The sequence below is a fragment of the Podarcis vaucheri genome (assembly GCF_965113315.1).
Source record: "Podarcis vaucheri genome assembly, chromosome: 15".
Taxonomy (NCBI): Eukaryota; Metazoa; Chordata; class Lepidosauria; order Squamata; family Lacertidae; genus Podarcis; species Podarcis vaucheri.
This window is the reverse complement of record NC_138753.1, coordinates 36711347-36734024: the sequence shown is the minus strand read 5'-3', so window position 1 is coordinate 36734024 and position 22678 is coordinate 36711347. Positions and strand designations below refer to the sequence as shown.

Here is a 22678-nt window from a genome sequence, read left to right as displayed (position 1 = left end):
CAACTCAGAGATTTCAGTGGCAGAACAGCATCTTCGCCGTAGAGTATCTCTTTGCGAAAACTTCTCCCCTCTTATTTGACGTTCCTGCTGGCATGTTGTCTATATCACCGATGCATTTGCAAATGATGTTTATTATTTCATAAAGCATGATGAGACTCTTCTGATACTTCAAAGCCAGCTGACAGTTTTGTTAGGGATAATCAAGAAACTTTTGGACAATTACGGCAAAGGGTTTGACAGCAAGAAAACGCACAAACCTTGTAACTGTAAAGTAGCACCAAAGTCAAAGAATCTTTGCTGAAAACAACTTGAATATTCATGTAATCCATCAGGGTTTCATTCCCCCCCCTCCTCTTTTTTAATGCTTCATGTGTCTTCTCCCTGCAAGCTCAAGAAAGCTTATATTTATCTGTATAATATGAAGCTGTTGTCTTCCCTCCCCCTTTGCTCCTCTTACAATTCCTGTAGCTCTGCAGAAATCTTCCATTTTAATTTCTCACCACCCCCTGGAGAAAATTTGGCAAAATTGCTCCCCCGATTTCATTGGCTGCAAATTGAGTGGGAAATTTGAGGCCACTTTCATTCAGCCCTTTACTACATGGGTTGTTGATCGGATTCAATGACCCAGTCTCTGACTGCGCTATAAGACCACCTGCCTTGAGTTACAGTAGATTCCCCAGCAAGATAGGGCTTCATTTTTGTTTTGTGTTTAATTTATTGTTATCTAGGCTTGGAATGTTCCATGGAAGAATCTCCCAGAGATAACTCTAAGTCATCCACTGTCTGAAGAATGCAGTCACACCCTATGTGGGTAGACAAAGATAACACTGAGTTGCAATCACAGTAAACACCTCCTGATAAGGTTCTCTGAGCTGCTATAGAGCTCTGGAATGAGATAGAATGTACGGCTACACATTTCCATTGCTATCTGACCATATCTGCAGTATCGTTTCAATCTGACGGTTTCAGCTGATGTAAATGGCTTCAGCTGAATTTCTACGAGTTTTCCACTTTGAAGTCCATGAGAACATAACCAAACAAAATGACGGAATTGCCGATACAGTAACATGATTGTCACAGTTCTATGAGGGGTTGAACCATAGAAATAAATGCAGGAGATTTGTATTTGTGTTGAAGTAGGTCACAATAGAGACGCAGGTGGCGCTGTGGGTTAAACCACAGAGCCTAGGACTTGCCGATCAGAAGGTCGGCGGTATGAATCCACGCGATGGGGTGAGCTCCCGTTGCTCAGTCCCTGCTCCTGCCCACCTAGCAGTTCAAAAGCACGTCAAAGTGCAAGTAGATAAATAGGTACCGCTCCGGTGGGAAGGTAAATGGCGTTTCCGTGTGCTGCTCTGGTTTGCCAGAAGCGGCTTAGTCATGACCTGGAAGCTGTACGCCAGCTCCCTCGGCCAATAAAGTAAAATGAGCACCACAACCCCAGAGTCGGTCACGAGGTCAGTGGTCCCTTTACCTTTAGGTCACAACTTTTCATTGATTAAATGAACAAGGCATTGGGCATGTATTGATAAGTAGGGTAGAGTCAACCGTGAGTTGGGGAATCGTCTCTGACATACACCAGGTGTTGCGATCACACTCAGGCCACCATTTGGAGAGGTGCTATGTCTCCCCCCGAGTGTGAACTCCTGGACAGAGACACCCTTCCTGAACCCCTTTAACAGACTGCCTAATCAGCTAAGGATCCAACCCAATGTCCTACCCACCCATGTTGTGGCTATGAGGTAGGCAAAAACCTGCAGACCGGCCAATTCATCTGCAGGAAACAATCTCCCCTGGCCCCAAATAAGGCAACTGAATAAACCATAGCAAGTCCCTCACCCTGACCTACTCACTCACCTTAGGGCAAGCCACTTACAGCCTTGGTGACGTGTGGTCCCACAGCATTCTCCCAAGAAGATAAGCTACCCAAGGCCACCCTCTTAAACACAGCAGAGGTGGAGCTGGTTAATCCCCCTCCACCCATGACCAGATTGGCCCCTTCAAAGGGTCTTCCCACCAGGCCAGTGGAGCTGGAGGAGAAGGCGCTGAGTGTCCCCCTACGCAGGAAGAAGATGGCCTCCGGGACTGGGCTTCAGCCATGCTGCGCAGCAAACACCACTTCCCCTGATGCTGTGGTAAAGGGCACAGCAGTGTGAGACCAACGCCACCCTGCTCACCCACCCAGGTCTCAGTAATGCAGACCTTATACTGCCATATGTCAAAGAAACCAGCAACCATCACCAAGAACACTGGGGGGGGGGCTCATCTCAGAGGAGCACACCTGCTACCAAAGACCCACAACTGAGGGATGCAATCGGCAGAACATGCCTGGCACAGCCCACTGGCCCCATGCAAGGCAAAGCCAGCCCTACCCTGATCTCCCTTTCTCAAGATTCATCCATTGGACTTTGAACTTGCATGTCAAGCAAATCAGCTCCTGGGTAGATCAGCTCCCTGCCAAAAGCAAAGGGGTTTGCATTGAAAACAGCCCCAAAGGCAAGTCACAGCTATGGAGGAACAACTGGGGGCAATTGACACTGTTTAAAAGTTGGTATTCAGTGCAACCCCTGCTGCTTTGGGGCAGGATCAAGTTAATATCAAAGCTCCTACTTCTCTGGGCTGGGCAAGGTGTGGCAAACTATGGCTGGGGGGCACGCATGCTGTGGCAGGAGCAGTTTGATGAATCAGTCTTCAGAAATGATAGGATATAGGAAAAGAACTGGTGGAGCTCACCCTCTCAGACACATTTCTCCTGGATCTGCCATGATTCCAGAGAGGGTAATAGATCCACATCTTTGAGAGGGTGCTTCACAGAGCTGGAACAAAGAGGGCTCTTGCAGTTCATAAATAATATTTAAAGCCCCAATTCTTCTGAGGCTTTGTAGTCTGCTCAATGGGGATGCAGGTGGTGCTGTGGTCTAAACCACTGAGCCTAGGGCTTGCCGATCGGAAGGTCGGCAGTTTGAATCCCCGCGACGGGGTGAGCTCCCGTTGCTCAGTCCCAGCTCCTGCCAACCTAGCAGTTCGAAAGCACGTCAAAGTGCAAGAAGATAAGTAGGTACCACTCCAGCAGGAAGGTAAATGGCATTTCTGTGCGCTGCTCCAGTTTCGCCAGAAGCGGCTTAGTCATGCTGGCCACATGACCCGGAAGCTGTCTGCGGACAAACGTCGGCTCTCTCGGCCAGTAAAGCAAGATGAGTGCCGCAACCCCAAACCCTGGAGAGCTGCAGCCAGCCAGTGGAGACAATGCTGTGCTAGATGGACAGGAAGTTTGATTCAGAAGGCAGCTTTCCGTGTTCTTATCATTCAAGGGGAGAATGTGTGAATAGGGCTAGTGATTTCCATTGAATGCCTGGCTCAGGGATGGGGAAGCCATGGTGCTCTAGATGGCAACGCAGTTGGGATTCAACTCCCATCAGCCCCAGCTGCATTGCCAGGGGTCAGCTGAGCAGTCACTGGTTCTCTGATCCCTGTCCTAACTATTCACTCAGTGTGCCACCTATCTTCCAGGGGCGTCTTACCCATAGAGGATAGTGGTTCGGGCCGCCAGGGCACCAAGTTCTGAGGGCACCAGGGAAGAGGCGGAGGCTGGATGCGCGCCTCCCGGCATCAGCTGACTGCCCTCGCCCACCTCCGCCATGTCATGCCGAAGCAGCGCCACGCCCGGAGCCTCCGTCTGCCATGGCCACCACGGCACGAAGTGGCCAGCTGAGCCGGGAGGTGCTGTATCCAGCCCCCGCCTCTTCCCTGCCAGAGGAGCCGCCCTCCAGCTGCTGCCCGCCTCCTTCAGCCCCGCAGGCAGCACTGTCCTCCCTAAAAAACTCTGGGAAATGGGGGGGGGGCGGTGCTGGAGGGAGCTTTGCACCCTGGCGCCAGATATGTTTAAGACGGCTCTGCTATCTTCCCATCTGCTCCTGCAACTGATACTACTCTGAACATTCTTGTGCACCAGTTACCTCTTGTGCAAGTGGCTCCCTACACAAACTCTTCAGGGAATGTACTGTGGCAGAGTTATGTGCACTGGAGAGCTGCATATATCCATCTGGCCCCAGGCAGTGAATTTAACATTCACAGCGATTTCATGAGGTTGTGTGAACGCAACTACAGAGATCTCTATTGCTGTGCAATTGCTTGTGTCAATAGCGGCAATCATAGCTACTTTAAGGGAAATGCAGAATCTGGGACTGAACAAGAGACAGGAATGAAAACCAGCTGAGCACATCCTTTGGGTCATCAGCTATGCTGATTGTCCCTCACATTGATTGATGTTCGACCCATAGACATGCTGTCAACTTGACATGCAAGAATTTCTCCTGGTTGATGTGCCCAGGGAGTGTTTCGTTTTATCACCAGCCTCGTGCCGTTGAGGGAGGGATTGGATAATAAGGATGTAAAAATCAAAGCCACTGATCTAATAAGACTTTTGTGCGGAATTAGTGGGAACAAATACTGACAGATTGCTAACATGTAACAGTGAAAATTACCGACATGATGAGACTCTTGCACCCTAACCAGCACCTCATGTTATCCCATTAACAAAACTGATGAGACAAAATTGCTAATAGGAGAAAACTTTCAGGTTGGATTATATCACTCCTGTATAGCATCAGTAATGGAACGAAAGAAAGGAAAGCAATATGATAAAAAAAACATGATGGCCAAGCCTATCATCCAAGAGAAGCTGACATCATGTTTCAGTTCCAAAGCAACGAACATAGACTAAGGGCTGTTACTGTTTAATTAATTGGTTAATGAATCTCTACCCTGCCTTTCAGACAAGGCTGGCTGCCAAAGGAGCTTACCATTAAAACCCACCTCCAAGCCTACAGCTAGGGCATTCTCACAAACACCATCATGTGTTGAAAGCATGGGTGGCAGGATCACGTGTTGCAACTTACCCTGGACAATGGTGCGCACGCTTGCCATGGCCTGTGAATGGGAACCGCTTGGTGGGCTGCTTGGCCTGGCCACCAAAGACATGACCAGCAGGGTGTGTGGGCTCAGGGTGCATCAGTGGCAGAAGGAAGGGCAAGCGAGTGCAGCCTAGAAATTCTACACATATGTTTTGTCCCCATCCCCACCCAAAAGTACATTAACAATATATTAAATAACATAAGGAGAGTGCTGCTGGATGTCAGGGACTGACCCTCCCATGGAGGAGGAAGAGGAAGACAGTATAGATTTACAACAGTGGTTTGCAGGAGGTCACAGCTCAGAAGCAGAGGAGGGGGGAAGTTGGGAAATCATGGGAAAGGAGGAGGAGGCAGAAGCGGAGCAGCAGCTGGCTGACACAGTGTCTTTAGAAAGCATTCCAGACCCTCCATCTTCCAGAACCCGGTGAGCATTAAAAGTAGGAGAGCAAAGAGCTCAAAGACAGAGAGCGCATAGCAGCACCCGTAGAGGAGGAGGTGGAGGAGAAGGAGAAGAAGAAGAAGGGGAGGAGTTTGGATTTGATATCCTGCTTTATCACTACCCTAAGGAGTCTTAAAGTGGCTCACAACCTCCTTTCCCTTCCTCCCCACAACAAACACTTTGTGCCGTGAGTGAGGCTGAGAGACTTCAGAGAAGTGTGACTAGCCCAAGGTCACCCAGCAGCTGCATGTGGAGGAGCGGGGATGCGAACCTGATTCACCAGATTACAAGTCTGCCGCTCTTAACCACTACACCACGCTGCCTCTTTAGAGGAGATGATGAGAATGACAAATGAGGAAGTGGGAGAGACTGGGGTAGAGATTCACTTGGGACAACACCATTATCCAATAGGCTGGGTTCTATAGCCTCTCTCTGTAAAGATTGAAATAAAAAAGGACGGTAAGAAACTTTATACTTTCCTGGGCAACCAGTCGGGAGCTGCTGACACTGGACCAAGCCAAAGGTCCACCTCCTCCAGCAGCCAGTCTTCACGGTCAATAACCAGCTGCCTACAAGCAGGACCTGTGATGGCCAATAGCACAAGTGTGGAGAGTGTGTTGTGCTCAGGTCCCTGTGGGCTTCCTATAGGAATCCGGTTGATGACTCAGAGAACAGAATGCTGGTCTATGTGGGCCATTGGCCTGATCCAACAGACTCTTGTGTTGTTGTGTACTGCAAAGGAACACACATGTTAACAGCATCTTTTTAAGGCATCCTAGAATAGGGACAGAAAATAAGGGGTGTACCTGGAAACAAGGCTCATTGGGGCATATCCCATCACTCCTTATTTTGCACTTTGTGTTTCATGTGCTTATTTTGTTGCTTGTACCATTGCAGGTGCTGGTTCAGCAACATCCCTCTCAAGGTGCTCATAAGACTGTGCAGCCCCAATGCAATGTCCCGGATTCCTTCCCTGCAAGATTTGGCATACATAGGCAAGCAGCCCCTTATATGGTAATTTCCTGAATCTCAGCTTGAACTCAGTTGTGTTGCAGGCTTTAGGGAGAAGAAAAGGCTTCCAAACCACTGAAAGCTGAAGTCATTGCTTTTCTGTGATGATGAATTATCACCCTCTGTCCAAGAAACATTGCATAAGCAAAGAATTTATTCTAGTCCTGCTAAATCCTCTCCAACGAATATGTGTGAGAATTCCAGTTCTCACTGGGGACAAAGGCTTAGCTGCCACCAAGCCATCCTTTCAACTGTTCCCAGCAATACTGGCTCTTGATTGAGATCCAGAGTCTTCCCACATGACCAAAAGGGCACAACAGTAGAGCTGCCATTATTATCCTAGCAGAGGTCCTGTGCCTTTAACAGTTTCTTCTTCTTTGGCGATCACTCGTAGCCAAGTAAGATTGTCTTCCATAAACACGGTTTTAACAATGAGTCGTAAGTGACTGTGGAGGCCAATTCTGGACCCACACGTCCTTCCACAGTGGGGACATTGGTTCCCGGGCGGGGGCTTATCACGGTGTGGATTTGCCAAGTGTGCCTTCCTCTTAGCACGTTTCTCCCTTGCATTCTAAGTTCGAGTGTATTCAAAGTCCATGACACCTTTGGTAAAGGCTGTTCTCCAACTGGAGCGCTCGCAGGCCAGTGTTTCCCAGTTGTTGGTGTTTATACTACATTTTTTTAGATTTGCCTCGAGACAGTCTTCAAACCTCTTTTGCTGACCACCAGCATTACGCTTTCCATTTTTAAGTTTGGAGTAGAGTAGTTGCTTTGGAAGACGATAATCAGGCATCCGCACAACATGATCAGTCCAACGAAGTTGATGTTGCGGTGTCCAGTCCACTTGTTCCATTAGCCCAAGGATTTATATTTGAACATCAGAATTTTCCCTTTCTCCTACCCACTTCTGTGGGCCCCACACCCTCCCCACATCTCCCCACATCCTATAACATATTTAAAGGGCACTCCAGGTGAGGAGATGGGGAGAACGTTCCATTGCACAAGCAGAAATCCCTGTGCTGATGCAATGCTCACGTAGCACTACTTTGGATCCAACTCATAGAGTTGGAAGAGACCTCAAAGGTCTTCCATGCCATCCCCTCTCCTGATGGAAGAAATTCACTGCTATAGCATCTACATCTAGCAGAAGCAGCCAGCCTCTGTTTAATAACTTCTAACAAAGGAGAATTTACCACTTTGCCCACTATGGCATCCCCTAGACAGGTAACATTTTACTGGTTGGATTTCTGCCTGCCCTGCTGCTGCCCAGCCCCTCTGACATATAGACCAAGAGACACTGGCGGAGGAAGAGGAGTGGGGGGGGGAGCGCACCGCCCCCAGCAGTGCGATCCCGGTGGGGTACCATCGTGGCTGTCCCCCCCGGCCCGCGCTGGGTGCCACACCCCTGCAGGTGGTGTGCCACGCCCCCAGGACGCACGTCACACTACTGCAGGCAGCGCGCCATGCCCCTGGGATGCATGCAAGCCCCACCTCTGCCTGCTCTCTGCCCCCCGGTGCCGCAGCATGAAGCTCCAACACTATCAAGAGAAGGCTGTTTGGAGATCTCAGCAACATCTAAGCCTTCTTCAGATGTTCTTCTCCCCACAGGATGAGGAGGAAAAGCAAGGATATGGAACCTAGATCTACCTTCTCCATGCATGTTGAAGCACAGCAGACCTATCACTACAAATATGCTATTAGTGTGGACACATACAGAGATGATACATTCAAATGACCACTGACCAGTAAACAAACACGATGGCAGATCCCAGCAAACAATGCACAGGAGCCAGGAGTTGGTGGCAGGGACACCATTCCCTACTGAACCTGTAAAATCCAAAGCAGACAAACAGAGGTGTTTGCCAGTCAGCTCTGCCTCTTTCTCTCCCTCTCCCCCGGTTTTAAACAAGAATTTCTCATAGTTGGGAAACGGATCTCAAAACATTGCTGGTCTGCAGGGAATTCTGGAAGTCTGCATATGTTACCATTTGGAAAGAGGAATGTTCTGTGACAACCAAAATTTATGGTATCGAAATGTGCTTTCTGTCAGGGCATGGCAGCAAACCACATGGAAATGGCTTAGTCATTTGGTGTTCTCACTAGTTTACCATGAACTCCTTGTGCCCTGTGTGTGTGTGTGTGTGCTGGGTGGGGGGACGTCCTGTTTTAATTCTGGCGCCACCAGGTCACTTCCTGGGGAATTGGAGAATAGGGGCTTTTGGCTTGGTTTTCCCCACCCACCCTGTCCTTGGATAATATGGTACATTTTGCAAAGGCCAACAGATGCAAATGAACAAACAGCGTATCTCTCTTTCTCTCTCTCTCTTTTTGTGGGAAAGAGAACAGCAGCTGTGAATTTTAAGAAACAGACAGCTGAACCGGGACAAAGGCAACAATCCTAACCTCAGAAGTATCCTAATCCCAGAAGTAAGCCCCATTGACTTCAATAGGGATGGGATCCCCCTGAAGAGATGAATCTGTCCATTTCAGTTTCGCTCAGTTTCTCATATTGCCCATCTTAAATTCAACTCTCCACATTTCCAGAGAAATTAGCATTTTTAGGGGGCAAGAAACAAAATAAAATCTTCATGTAACTTAATCAGCATTTTAACATTTGTTTTTCCTAGTACAGTGGTACCTCGGGTTACATACGCTTCAGGTTACAGACGCTTCAGGTTACAAACTCTGCTAACCCAGAAATAGTGCTTCAGGTTAAGAGCTTTGCTTCAGGATGAGAACAGAAATCGTGCTCCAGCGGCGCGGCAGCAGCAGGAGGCCCCATTAGCTAAAGGGAGTGCTTCAGGTTAAGAACAGTTTCAGGTTAAGAACAGACCTCCGGAACGAATTAAGTACTTAACCCGAGGTACCACTGTATACACTTTTGTGTATGCAGTCTTGATTAATACACACACTTTTGCAAGCAATTCCCCTAATATACATATTTTTATACATGTTATTGGACTTTTTGTTTCTGTTCACGTGTCAGTTTTGTGAAGTGCTAATTCAGTAAGCTGAATTTCTCCTCCACTCTTGATTCTGAGTAGATACAATTTAAGCCAGGCTCACAGAGGCTCATGCAACCAAATTGACTTGTTGAGGAGGTGGTTCATGTGCAAGCATGTCATGTTGCCTATTTGTCTAGAAGAGTAGTATGCATTGTTCCTTTGTTAGTTTAAATATCTGTCCTAACCTCAAAGCCAGAGTGGTCTATGGTACAAACACATCATCATCAGAGCAGTGGAAGAAGGCAGAAATCAAAACATTTTGCCCTAATAATTTCATATCTGCTTTGTTAGTCACTGTAATAAATATATGTATTAGAGCTATGCTGAAATTTCCCAGCATTTGTTTTCAAGCCGTTTCTTGAGCAGGTGAGGATGAAATAAAACATCCCTACAAAGTCTTTTGGTGAATGAAATGTCTCCAAGAGGTTCAAGAGGGGATTTTTACCTACTTTATTTAACTTTACAGAGTGGCCACAAGTTTTCCATTTTCTTTCTGTACATATTAAATTCTGCTGCTTCCTTCAAACAGGATAGGAAAATTGGCTTTCAGGTGGAAAAATCAAAATTAGAGACTGAATTGTTAGAACCCAATACTAAGAACTTATCAAGAATGTATAACTTGCTGCTGAAATGGAATACACAAGATGAAACAGTTAAATCGGCTATGATTAAATGGGCACAGGACATTGGTCATAACATTATGTCTGCTGATTGGGAATGGTTATGGAACACTGGTATCAAATTTACGGCATGTAATGCCTTAAAGGAAAACATTATGAAAATGGTTTACAGGTGGTACATGACCCCAGTCAAGCTGGCAAAAATTTATCATTTGCCTGATAATAAGTGTTGGAAATGTAAAGAGACTGAAGGTACTTTTTATCACCTTTGGTGGACATGCCCGAGGATTAAGGCCTTCTGGGAAATGATTTATAATGAAATGAAAAAGGTACTTAAATGTACTTTCTTGAAAAAACCAGAGGCCTTTCTCTTGGGCATTGCCGGCCATTTGGTGTCAAAAAGGGATAGAACTTTTTTTATGTATGCTACAACAGCAGCAAGAATACTCATCGCAAAGTATTGGAAGACACAAGATCTACCCACTCTGGAAGAATGGCAGACGAAAGTGATGGACTATATGACATTGGCTGAGATGACAGGCAGAATCCGTGACCAGGGAAAAGAGACGGCGGAAGAAGACTGGAGAAAATTTAAAAGCTATCTTAAGGACCATTATAAACTTGATGAATGTTAGAATGTTGTGGTTTTCAGGAATAAAGGGATACAGTGATATAAGGTTAGAATAAAGAAAAGACTAAGATGACAGAGGCTGGAAAGGAACAATTGGGAGTTGCTATAAAAATTTTGGACATTGGGATGCAGAAAGGGGGGGTATGGGGGAGTCCCAGAAAAGAGGTTTATGAAAAAATGTTATGAAATTATACGTGTTTGTATGTCTTTTTAAGTGTTTGTTTGTTCTTAAAATTTTTGTAAAACCAATAAAAATTCTATTAAATTCTGCTGCTTCCTACAAACTGCACTTTGGGAGAGATGCTTCATCATGACACACAGTTCTGTTCCCTAAGGCATTCTGGAAAGTGTGACTGTGGGAAATGGCCTGTGGCTATCTCCACAGTGTTCCTCTGCTCTGCATTTCTGCTCTGCAGATGATAGAGGGGTAGAGATCATATTTAAATAAAACCACCATTAAGAGAATCTGCTAGCTGCTCCCTGACCATTCAACACCCTCAAAAGACAAGCTCGGGTTTTAGTGACAGGTAGGTAGCCATGTTGGTCTGTCATAGTCAAAACAAAATAAAAAAATTCCTTCCAGTAGCACCTTAGAGACCAACTAAGTTAGTTATTGGTATAACTAACTTACCAATACCAATAACTACGGTAATTTAGTTGGTCTCTAAGGTGCTACTGGAAGGAATTTTTTCATTTTGTTTCAAGCTTGGGTTTTGTCAGACATACGGATGATGCAAGTTCCACACCTAGAGAGAGCAGCCACCAGTAGATGTCATGATGTTCTGGCAAAAGCTCCAGAAGATCATTCTTATGTGTAGAACAGTGATGGATAACTCAGCCCTCAGCCCACCAGATGTTGATGAACTACAACTCCAGTCATCCCTGACCATTGACTATGCTGGCTGAGGCAGGATAGAAATTAGAGTACAGCAACACCTGGAGCATCACGGGTTCCCCTTCCTTGTGTAGCCCTTTTGGTTGAGCAAAATCAAGCAGGTGTTCTTTGAAGGATGCAGAACCCTTTCAAGGATGTAAACATTGACATAAGTTCACATGAAAAATTACATGATCACTTTCAATGCATGGCAAACTCTGCACTCATTCATCTTGCTCACATTCCTAACATGTCAACTGGGTTGTGTGAACTAGCCCTAAGGCAAGTGAATGGCTTTTGTGACCAGCTTAAAGGATAAGAGCCCTAGTTCAGATGTAGCAATCCTGGTGCAACAAACCATAGCTTAGCTTTGTAGTTTGTTAAACCACAGTTTCCTGTAATATCCAGATTAGGAAACTGGTTTGTGTGCTCTCTAAAAACCAGAATACTAATCTTGATTTTGATTCCAATTTACCGTACTATCCTGCTTTGTAGGAGCAAACCACAGTTTCCCAGTTCAGATGCCATAGGTAACTGTGGTGTAATAAACTAGGAAGCACTGAGTTAAGATCTGAGTGAGAGGGAATGAGAAAGCATCCAGGTGCCCAGTTTGCTCCTGATCCAAGAAGCTACAGTTTATTGGACAAAGGTCATTACATCAGAAGCAGGCCATAGCGCTTGATGTAATCTCTAGACCCTTTAATGCTCTTTAACTTCAAGTTGCAATAGGAGAACACACACAGTCATTCAACCTCCCTTTTGTAGTCTATACCCACTGCACTAAAAAATTAAAAATAAATGTAAAGGTCTTCTTGAACTCTTCCTTCTCCAAGTTTCTGTACAGTTCAGCTTTAGGCTCAATGAACAAAAAAAAATATGTGGCAGCTGTGCATTGTATTCGCCAGTAGTCAGTCAGGAAAGTAATTGGCCAAAGATTATTCTGTATAATTGAATGGCAGGGGCTTTGTATACCAAAGAGGGACGTGTCTTTGTCAGAAAAGTCTTTACAAAGTATCCAAGCTCCGGGTGTCACAGAGGACAAGTTTTTTAATCATGTTAAAATGATTTATTTAAACGTCAAGACGTGTCACCTCACTTCCTTTCATTTTTCAAACTGTTTGTGTTTTTTCTGGATGATAAATTTATCTTCAGACAGCCTCAATATGACTAATTAACTTTGAAATATAAGAACCAGATGTGTGAGCTGGAGAGCTTTCTGAACTCCTGCCAGACATTTCCCCCCCCCCTTCCTTCTCCACTGCTTGCTCCTTCCTGCTGGCGGAGCTGATCTCGCTAAGTAGACTACACTCTGTACTCTCATACGAGGAAATCCACATCATACTTTAGCAACCCAAATTGATTTCTTTCCCTCTCTTGTTAGAATCGTTTTTAAAAGGAAAACACATTGAAAGTGACCACAGTATGTTCAAGGCATATCACCGTGGCCTAGAAAGCAGGAAAGGGGTTGGCGTACCTGCCGTAATGGTATTTAAAGCACGGCATGAGCCATTATAATGCGCTTGCCGCATTGAAGTAACTGAAGCTACACAGTGACATCAAATGATGGGCTTTTAAAGGAAATCTTTCTGTGTGAAGCGTTCCTCCCCCTCCTCCGTCTCTCTCTTTTGATGGCAAGGCACAGCACGGCAAGGCAATCTGAGTTGCAATGGGAGCTGTCAATTAAACCAAACCGCCTGTAGGCGAAGGGTAGGGGAATCTCAAACCCAGGACTGAATGTGGTCATCGAGGCCACTGTATCTGGACCACAGGACTCTCCTGGCCACACACCCTCTCCCCAGACTACACCCCTCACTGTCCTTGATTCATACCATCCTTGAGTGTTTTTGCCTTGCTGGAATGTGTCCTTCAACTCTGAAAATGCTTCTTGTTTACCTGAATGGAGGAGAGTGTGGGGTTTGTGACTGCTTGGAAACTAATCTAATATGCAAAGGTTGTGTGTGTGTGTGTGTGTGTGTGTGTGTGTGTGTGTGTGTGTGTGTATTGCTCAGCCCACTTTTGCCTCTGGCTGCACCCACTGGTAGCATGTGCACACACACACCCCAAATATTTCTCAGAAGGGAAGGTGTCCCTCAAGCTGAAAAATGTCCCATTCCCTACATTGTGGGCTTGCCACTTTAAATCTGCACAATAGCTAGGGACGGACAAATCAGTCTATTTCTGGTTCATGATACTTTCACGTGTGCAAGTCCATCCTGTCCCATTTCAGCACAGATCTCTGTTTACAAAAAGAACAGTGAAAGACAGACCCTCCAGAGGTTCTGGGACAGGGTTGCCATATTTCAAACATTTGGACAGAAAATCCGGACAGAAAAGTTTTTGCCTTTCAAGTTTTGAGCTATTTTTAAGGATAAATGGCAAAAATGGAACTGCCGACATGCACTAACCCAACTGCAGTATTCTGGATATGTCTTGGAAAAACCAGATGTATAGCAACCCTATTCTTGGACTACAACTCCCATAGTCCCTGCCCAATGGTCATGTAGGTAGGAGTGATGGGATCTGGAGTACAGCAACATCTCATGGACAACAGCATACCTCCAACCATTTGGTGCTGTAAACATATTTTAAATAAAGCAAGTTTAGAACATACTACATTGTAGTAGTAAAGGTAAAGGTAAAGGTACCCCTGCCCGAACGGGCCAGTCTTGGCAGACTCTGGGGTTTGTGCGCCCATCTCACATCTATTGGCCGGGGGCCAGCGCTGTCCGGAGACACTTCCGGGTCACGTGGCCAGCGTGACAAAGCTGCATCTGGCGAGCCAGCGCAGCACACGGAACGCCGTTTACCTTCCCGCTGGTAAGCGGTACCTATTTATCTACTTGCACCCGGGGGTGCTTTCGAACTGCTAGGTTGGCAGGCGCTGGGACCGAGCAGCGGGAGCGCACCCCGCCTTGGGGATTCGAACCGCCGACGTTTCGATCGGCAAGCCCTAGGCGCTGAGGCTTTAGCCCACAGCACCACCCGCGTACATTGTAGTAGTAGTAGTAGTTAAAGCATTGTAGGGCTGTATTTAGTTACATGCACTCACAGCACAGTCTTAACCATGTCTACTAAGAAGTAAGTTATACTGAATTCAATGGGCCTTATTCCCAGGAAAGTGGGGTTAGGATTGCAGCTTTAATCCTTTCACCATTTGCCTGCTCTGTGGCATTTCAGGGTGTGGAAATGCATTGAGTCCTTCTGTGCAACACATCTTACTGCAGTTGTGTGCTCCTGCTGGTGCCCTGGCACTGCACCACCCTACCCCCCCCCGTCTCCCTCCCAGTAAGCAGCAGCAATGCAGCTGACGGGAGGTCAGGTGAGTGTGGCACTCCACCAAGCCATCTGCTCCTACTTTACTGTCCCCCTCTTGTTTACCCCTCTAGCAACAGCCCTGTGAGACAGGATATTCCACTTCCTGTATTGTAGCTGGGATGTTCCAAGCCATGAAATCTTGACTTGTGCAAAGCCATGGAATGGGTTGGTGACAGAGGCACATGTAAAAGAGATACAGGCAGCTCCTGAAGACTTAGGTTAGTTAACACCTCTCCGAGAGAAAGGGGGAACAATAATTCATTTGCATCTGTTGCTTCGCTGAGATGTATGCAGAGGTAAATTTGTGCAGTCCCTGAATCTGTAGCTGAAGTATGTTGCTTCCTTGAGGTGTATGCAAAGGTACACTTGTGTAATCCCTGAACGTGAAGCTGAAATAGGAAGGAGCTGGGGCAAAAGCAAACATAACCTTTTGCTTGCACACGTGCAAACACACTTCTCTTCCCTTCTGCAGCCTGGGGGGAGTACCTGTTTTGCATGCAGGCTCAATGCCTGACTTTTCCAGGCGGGGCTCAGACAGACCCCAGACTGAACCCTGGGACAGCCACTGCCAGTCAGTGAGATCTATAATGATCTAGATAGCATCTCTCAAAAATGACACCTATACATCGAACTGATGTGACAAGCAAACCTGGATATCAAATGTGTTTTGACTCCCAAGATGTCTTCCTCAGTGGTCAAGGAATTTGTAGGATTCAATTTGGCACCCAAAGGTAGCCACTTGACTGATCTATATATAGAAGAGGTTGTTGCAGGTGTATGTAGGAACCCCTGCCAACTATATCCATATGTTTAGTATGTGTGCATGCATGGTAAACATAAAGCTGATATAAAAATATGAATTTCTGCTAGTGCCCAATCATATATTTTTAGGCCATCCTCCAAGACTGAGAGGGATCTGGAGAGCTACTCCTGAGCTAGACCAACCATTGGACTGACTTCTTATAAGGCAACTTTTTCTGTTCCTTATTGGCTATAAAGCCACTTGCACTCAGAAATTGTGGCCGAGGTGGGAAGATTCACAATGTTGCTTCATTCTCATTGCATCACCACAGAACTCCTTGCTCATGTTGGAAAGAAAAACTCAGCAGAAGCAACTATGGTGGCAATTTGATGACAGGTTGTTCTGGGTATGACTAATTAGTGCATATGTGCACACATGGCTTCCAGGGCCTTCCTAATTATAACCATAGAACTGAAAGGCTGGAAGGAGATATAGAAATCACGTAATCGAACCCTGTGCATTGAGGGAGGGCTCACAAATCAATACTATCCTATCTAAAAGGGCATGGGTAGGCAAACTAAGGCCCAGAGGCCAGATCCAGCCCAATCACCTTGTAAACTGAGCCTGCAGATGGTCTGGGAATCAGCATGTTTTTACATGAGTGGAATGTGTCCTTTTATTTAAAATGTATTTCTGGGTTATTTGTGAGGCATAGGAATTCGTTCATTTTTATTTTTCCCCCAAAATATAGTCTGGCACCCCACAAGGTCTGGGGGACAGTGGACTGGCCCCCTGCTGAAAAGGTTTGCTGACCCCTATAAAAGGGGAACAGAGACAGTCACGATCCAGCATCTGATATGATCCTTATTATACTCAACATGCCCCAAGACCTGCTGTTGACATTATTTTTTAAAAAAAATTAAAGTACAAGTGTGATTTAGGCTTGTTCCGAACATCTCTGGAACCACATTCTGATGGTTCAAGTCACTGAGATGAACCAGTGGTTCTCCAAGGGTGTGGTGCACCACACTGGTGTGGCAGGAGAGGATGGCAAGTGTGGCAGGAAGATTCAAGGATGATCAAATAAACATTTAAACATTTCAGTGTAATATAATATAATATCAAAATAACTTTTTTCCCGATATACAGTCATAATCCATGCTTCTTTTCAAGAGCATTGGCTGTTCTTCTACAGCTCTCTATGACATATTGTTGTGAACAGGAATTTGTGTTGATGAGGAGATAAGAGACTGTTTGTCTCAAATTAGACCTAATAGAAATGAGATCACCTGGCAAAAGCAAGCTCACACCTCTCATTGAATTTGTATACATACATACCTGCAAGAGGCTCATTTATAATTATATTATGGATATGATTCATATTCTTACATGGCTGCATTGCATTATATTTTCTGAATATCCCTTGATCATATTACAAAGTAGTTGTGTTCTATGTTATAAATCAAGCCCTGCTAGGAGTCGTTTCTTTTTGTTTTCCGATGTATTTGCTACCAATAAAAAGATGCAGTGTGGTGTGGGCAAAATTTTATTCTGAAAGTGTGGCACAGGGGGGGAATTGTGAACCACTGAGCTGAAGGAATGCAGGAGTGTGGCCATGTCAGCTAGCACTACTCCAGTTCCATATGCTCATCTTATCCTGGCCCAGAGGCATCTGCAAATGCAGCATGAAGATCTGTAGCATAGACCTCTAGGCTATGGACCAAACTTGGCCCATTAGGCCTTCCCATTTGGCTCACCAGGTCATTTTGGAAAAGCCACGCCCACCTACCCTACACTTGGCATAATAAATGACATCAGGTATGAGGTTGGTGAGGGTGGGGCTTCAAAGGGCCAATCAGGAGGTTCAAGTGAGTGCTTGATTGTTTCTCTGCTGGAGCAAGGTGTGCTCCCACATGCCCAACATTGAATCCATAGATACTAAGGGGGTGCTAATGAAAGTACAGGCAACTCCCCATTTGTGTGGAGGTTGTGTTCCGAGGCACCACACATGTCAGTTTGGTGTGCGTAAGCTTGCCCCACCCCCTTCCAGCACCAAAAATGGTGTGTCCAACATGCACAAATGGGGAGTTGCCTGTACACAATGCTGGGGGCAGGGCTAGCTGGGGAAAGTGGGCGGAATAAAGAATGCAACTTTTATCTGTGCACAATAGGCTAGTTTCCACACAAACCTCTCTATCATGCATCCAGATCAAAGCAGGAGTCATGAACAGAGTCCACAGATGCACTCCATCCAGGAAGAAACACTCAAGGTGGGAGCAAAGCAAGGCCAGTGGGGTGTACGGCCGGGGGGGGGGGGAGCGTGTCACTGAGAAGGAGGTGTGACCAAATGACCAGACAGAGAGGCCTGGAGGGCCACATTTGGGCCTGGTTTGAGGTGCTTCATATCTGTTCTATATTCTCTTTCATAACTAAGAATGCAAGAAGGCAGTGATTTCTGTTCAATCCAGTGTCTGTCACAAACTGTGCTCCTTCTGTTCAGATACAGTTTGACTTCTGCTAAAACCTACTGTGTTCCTCTCATTGTTCTGTAGGGCCAAAACGAACGCCATCAGTTATGTGACTCACTATAACTTTGATGCATTTCAATGGATAGGAAGCAGCAAAAACAATGCAGAAAATAATATAATTATTTAGGTAATGTTTGCAGACTAAAAATGAAATAATGGTGAATACCATCCCTGACCTTGGGCGAACATGTGAACTGTGGTGATTTCTGATCTCGTTTCTGCTAGGAGTAGACTCCAGATTTGGCTGAATTTTGAACTGAATCAAGCTAATTCAGGAGGATCCAGACACAGGCCGAGACTGGTAAAAATAATAATCCCAGAGTGATCTGGGGCTGTCAATGGGAAGGCTGCAGGGAACATGCTGGGGAAACAGACCCCATCAGGATTGTATCGTCCATTCACCAACTGTATCACTGGCCCAGATAAGGGGGAGTCTTGTGCACAGTCCTAGATTCTGCTTCCAATGGAATCGTCCAACATCCCTATTCATAACCCACCATCAGGAGGAGCTTGACAATATTCTTGCTAACTTTATGCCAATGGATAAAAGATAAGCCATGCTGAGCACCTTTTTCACCAAAGTAAAAGAGAGTTATTCTGATGTGGAACCTGAGGAAAACTGCAGAAAATCCCACTTTTTAACCTGGCTTTTCCTGCCTTCTTTTGCAGCATTTTAGCATTTTCCTTTAAAAAACAAAACAAAAACCTTCTATGCACCCTCAGCGTATGCTGAGCTCCCCACCACCACCCAAAAAAAATGTTCAAAACAGAATCCTCTGAAACTCATTCTGCCACATTGATCATGCTTGTCAAGAGATCAAACTGAATGGTTGAAATACTGAAAGGCGATGATGTTGGGCTAAAATTTTGTCTCTCTGGCTTGCCCACTGAGTATCCCCATCGCAAGCTGAGAAGCTTCATTCAATAAGAGGCAGAGGCTATCTCTGCAGGCTGTCAGCCTTGACAAGCAGAAGACTGGTTTCCAATGGCATCTCCCACTTTCTGGCGCTATGTATTTAATAAAGCAAAACCTAGGATCAAGGAACAGGGAGGAACCATAACCTCCTTTCTTCTGCTGTTACTCGAGTTCTTTAAAGCTTGCTTCCCGTCTGGCTCAGTCTCTCTCTCTCACTCTCTCTCCAGAAAATCCTTTCATGCCTCCCTCGCCAGACTGACATTTTGACAAGTTGCCACAAGTGACATCTGATTTGTACAAATTTCAAGACTAATAAATCTACCTGTCAAAGCGGAAACTTTAAAAGGAGCTAAGCCCAGCGGGTATAGTTTAACAGAACTCAAGTTGATGAAACTGTGGGATGGAGAAATTATATCTGTCACAATCCACCCACATTAGTTCTGCAGAGATGTTGGCAACTGAAACAAACGTCTTTCACAGCTTAGCAAAAAACATACACATACATGCGCACAGAGAGAGAGAGAGAGAGAGAGAGCAAGCCAGCCAGTGAGGTAGAAGGGGGGAAAGGAAAAGCGATGTTTAATACTCTGAGTAACAAGTAACAGTTCTGTTTGTAAACTAACACATTTATGTATTTACTTAATTCCTCATTTGCTAAGAGTTTGTTTGTGTGTTCATGTGGGTGTCTGAGCATGTGTGCAGAGGGAAGACGTTTTTGTTGCTCTGTGCTCTCCAGCCCATTAAGAGATTGGAGCTTATCTAGGTCTGGATCCACTAAGCCCTGAAGCGCAGGCTTAACTTCAAACAGTGAAGACATTCCAGCAAATTCAGCTGTCCCATTTGCGTGCTTAATTAAGAGCTCCACCACATCAACGGTGCAGGGCTGAGACAGCTGTGACATTCAGAGAAACATCAGAGGCAGCAATGGATCACAACAGTCCTGGAATCGGAGGGAGAGCCTTAGTGCGTGTTAACTAAAAGCTTCCAACCCCCTCCAGACGCACCCTCAAAGATCCAGTGCAACAGTGTTCATTTCTCCCGAAGCTCACAAGAGACATATTGCATGAGCCAGGTGTTTCTGCAATGTTCTCACTGTTAGGAGAAAAGGTTCTCTTTATACAACCCAGAAACATCCAATAAATTAGCCTCCAGCAATCTGATATCCTCCAGTTGCTTTGCACTACAATTCCCATCAGGCCTAGCCAGCACATGAGCCAGCTGGGGCTGATGGGAGTTGTAGTGCAAAGCACCTAGAGGGCACCAGGTTCCCAAAGGCTGAAATGAATAGATTAATAATCTTCTTATTCCTTCAGGGTCTACACAGATAGGGGATCCAAATGTAGCTCCACCCTAGGTCATTGTCTGCTTTGAGGGAGTTTGTTTATGCTCAGGGACTCTTGGACATGGTGACTTCAGGGCCTTTCCCCTCCTTGATAAGCCTCACTTTCTCCTTATTGCTGCTTCTGTTTCTGCTGCCCATTCACCTGCCCAGTCCCTTTGGTCCCAATTCATGCCACCACCCAGAAGCAGAGGACATAGGAAGCTGCCTTGAACTTTGCCCATCTAGCTCAGTATTCAGTGTCTGGCAGTGGCTCCCCAGGATTTCAGGCAAGGGTCTCCTCAGCCCTACCTGGTTGAACCTGGGATCCTCTGCATGCAAAGCAGATACTGTACCCCTGAGCTATGGCCCTGCCCCATAAACTGAGTGGAAACTGTTGCTCCTTTTCCTTAGTCCCATCACACAGTTTGGGAGGGCAGGTGAACAGGCAACAAAGAAAGGGATGAGGCGTAGTAAGGCTGAGGGTATTAGTAATGCACTCCCTAGCAGTGGTTAAGCCAGAGCAGATGCCCAATGATGCTGACTGTTGATGCAAACTCTGTCTACACGTCTCATCACATTATCTATTGTGCAGTCACAGTTATCCCAAGGTGACTCAGAAACAGTTCAAAGATCCTAATTACCCGGGGGCTCTTTGAACTCCATTTTGGCTACTTATGACTCATGCAACCATGAAAGAAAGAGAGAAAGATGCAATTTTGCTGAACTTTCTCTCCTTTGAAAGATGTGGTAGGGACTTTTACTGCAAACAGAACATTAAGCTGTTGATCATGAAGTCCCACTTACCAAAATATACATAGCATAAGAAGGCAGCATGGTTTCTTAGGTCTGAGTGAACATGTTCATATAAGCATCTTAGTACAACAAAAAACCTTTGCTGTGTGATTGCTTTTGTAACGTATCAGAGGTGAAGAATCTGCACGCAAAGGTGAGCTTCTGATATATGTGTCCCAAGGACCATATCCTACAAATTCTGTGTGGTAAGTATATATAGAAATGTGTGGTGCATTATGGGATATATAACTGTAAACAAAGACCTTTCCTCTTCTGCAGTGTTCTACTTCAGAGTGGTTTTTTTACCACTAAGATAGGGATGGGAAACCTCTGGTCCTCCAGAGATGTGCCAATGTATTTGTGACATATTCAGATGCGGTTTGGCCAGCAGGGGGTCTCCATTTGACTGGCAAGCATATGATGAGAATTGACAAACATGTGATGGCCATTGGCCAGGGATAATAGGAGCGATCATCCAGCAGCATTTGGTTGCAGAAACAGAATGGTGGAGCAGCAGCACTCAGCTGACCTCCCAGCAGCTGAGTCAGTGCTGCTTTTACTAGGAAGAAGGGGGGAAGCGGAGGGGAGGTCAGTGACACCAGCAAAGCCAATCCGGCACTCCTGCCTGAGCATTTGCACATTGCTGCCCTCCTTGCCGTGCCAGGTGAGTGCCACCCCACCCCCCCATCACACGACCGTCTGGAGGGTCACAGTTTTCCCACTCCTAAAATGAGACTTGCGCTGCTTCTATTTCGGCTAAAGAGATCTGAGAATCCCATTTGTTGTTTTCTCCTGTGGTTGATGCGTAGCACAAAATGGCCTCATCCCTGGCTGCAGCACTGAGGATGTCTTCAGGTATGTCTCATAACAGCAAGGAATTGCTGAGATGATTATTTATGACAGCTGGTTCAGTTGTAACTTGCCCGTTGCCTTTCATGACAGGGGAGGCACGAGTGTTTGCTCTTTCCACTCCAATCCTATCTGCCAAGAACATGCCAGTTCCTTTCCTCCTCCTCCCACCGCTCCCTTTCTATGTGTGATCATCCTACTCTGCCTTGGTTAAACAATGTATGTAAGGCAAAAGAAGAAACAGCTTTGATGTATGCATGTTATCCGATAACTGAATTGGAGCCTTCGATTCTTAAATGTGTGGCATTTTGATGGGGTCGGCGGTTCGAATCCCCGCGGCGGGGTGCGCTCCCGCTGCTCGGTCCCAGCGCCTGCCAACCTAGCAGTTCGAAAGCACCCCCGGGTGCAAGTAGATAAATAGGTACCGCTTACCAGCGGGAAGGTAAACGGCGTTCCGTGTGCTGCGCTGGCTCGCCAGATGCAGCTTTGTCACGCTGGCCACGTGACCCGGAAGTGTCTCCGGACAGTGCTGGCCCCCGGCCTCTTGAGTGAGATGGGCGCACAAACCCCAGAGTCTGTCAAGACTGGCCCGTTCGGGCAGGGGTACCTTTACCTTTATGGAATAGCAAACCAGAGGGAGCAGTGGACAAAAGATATGTGAAATGCAGGCTACAAAGGTAAAGGTAAGGTAAAGGACCCCTGGACGGTTAAGTCCAGTCAAA

At 46.1% G+C, this 22678-nt stretch overlaps 2 long non-coding RNA genes across 2 annotated transcripts in view; one reads left to right on the top strand and one right to left on the bottom strand.

Annotated features, from left to right (window-relative positions):
• Positions 1 to 22678, bottom strand: part of LOC309519666 — a 43306-nt gene that overhangs the window by 12763 nt on the left and 7865 nt on the right. The gene's annotated exons all lie outside the window — the stretch shown is intronic.
• LOC309519631 lies at positions 20967 to 22209 on the top strand. The gene is made up of 2 exons (XR_014213909.1): positions 20967 to 21261; positions 22050 to 22209. It is a non-coding gene; the product is annotated as an uncharacterized lncRNA (long non-coding RNA).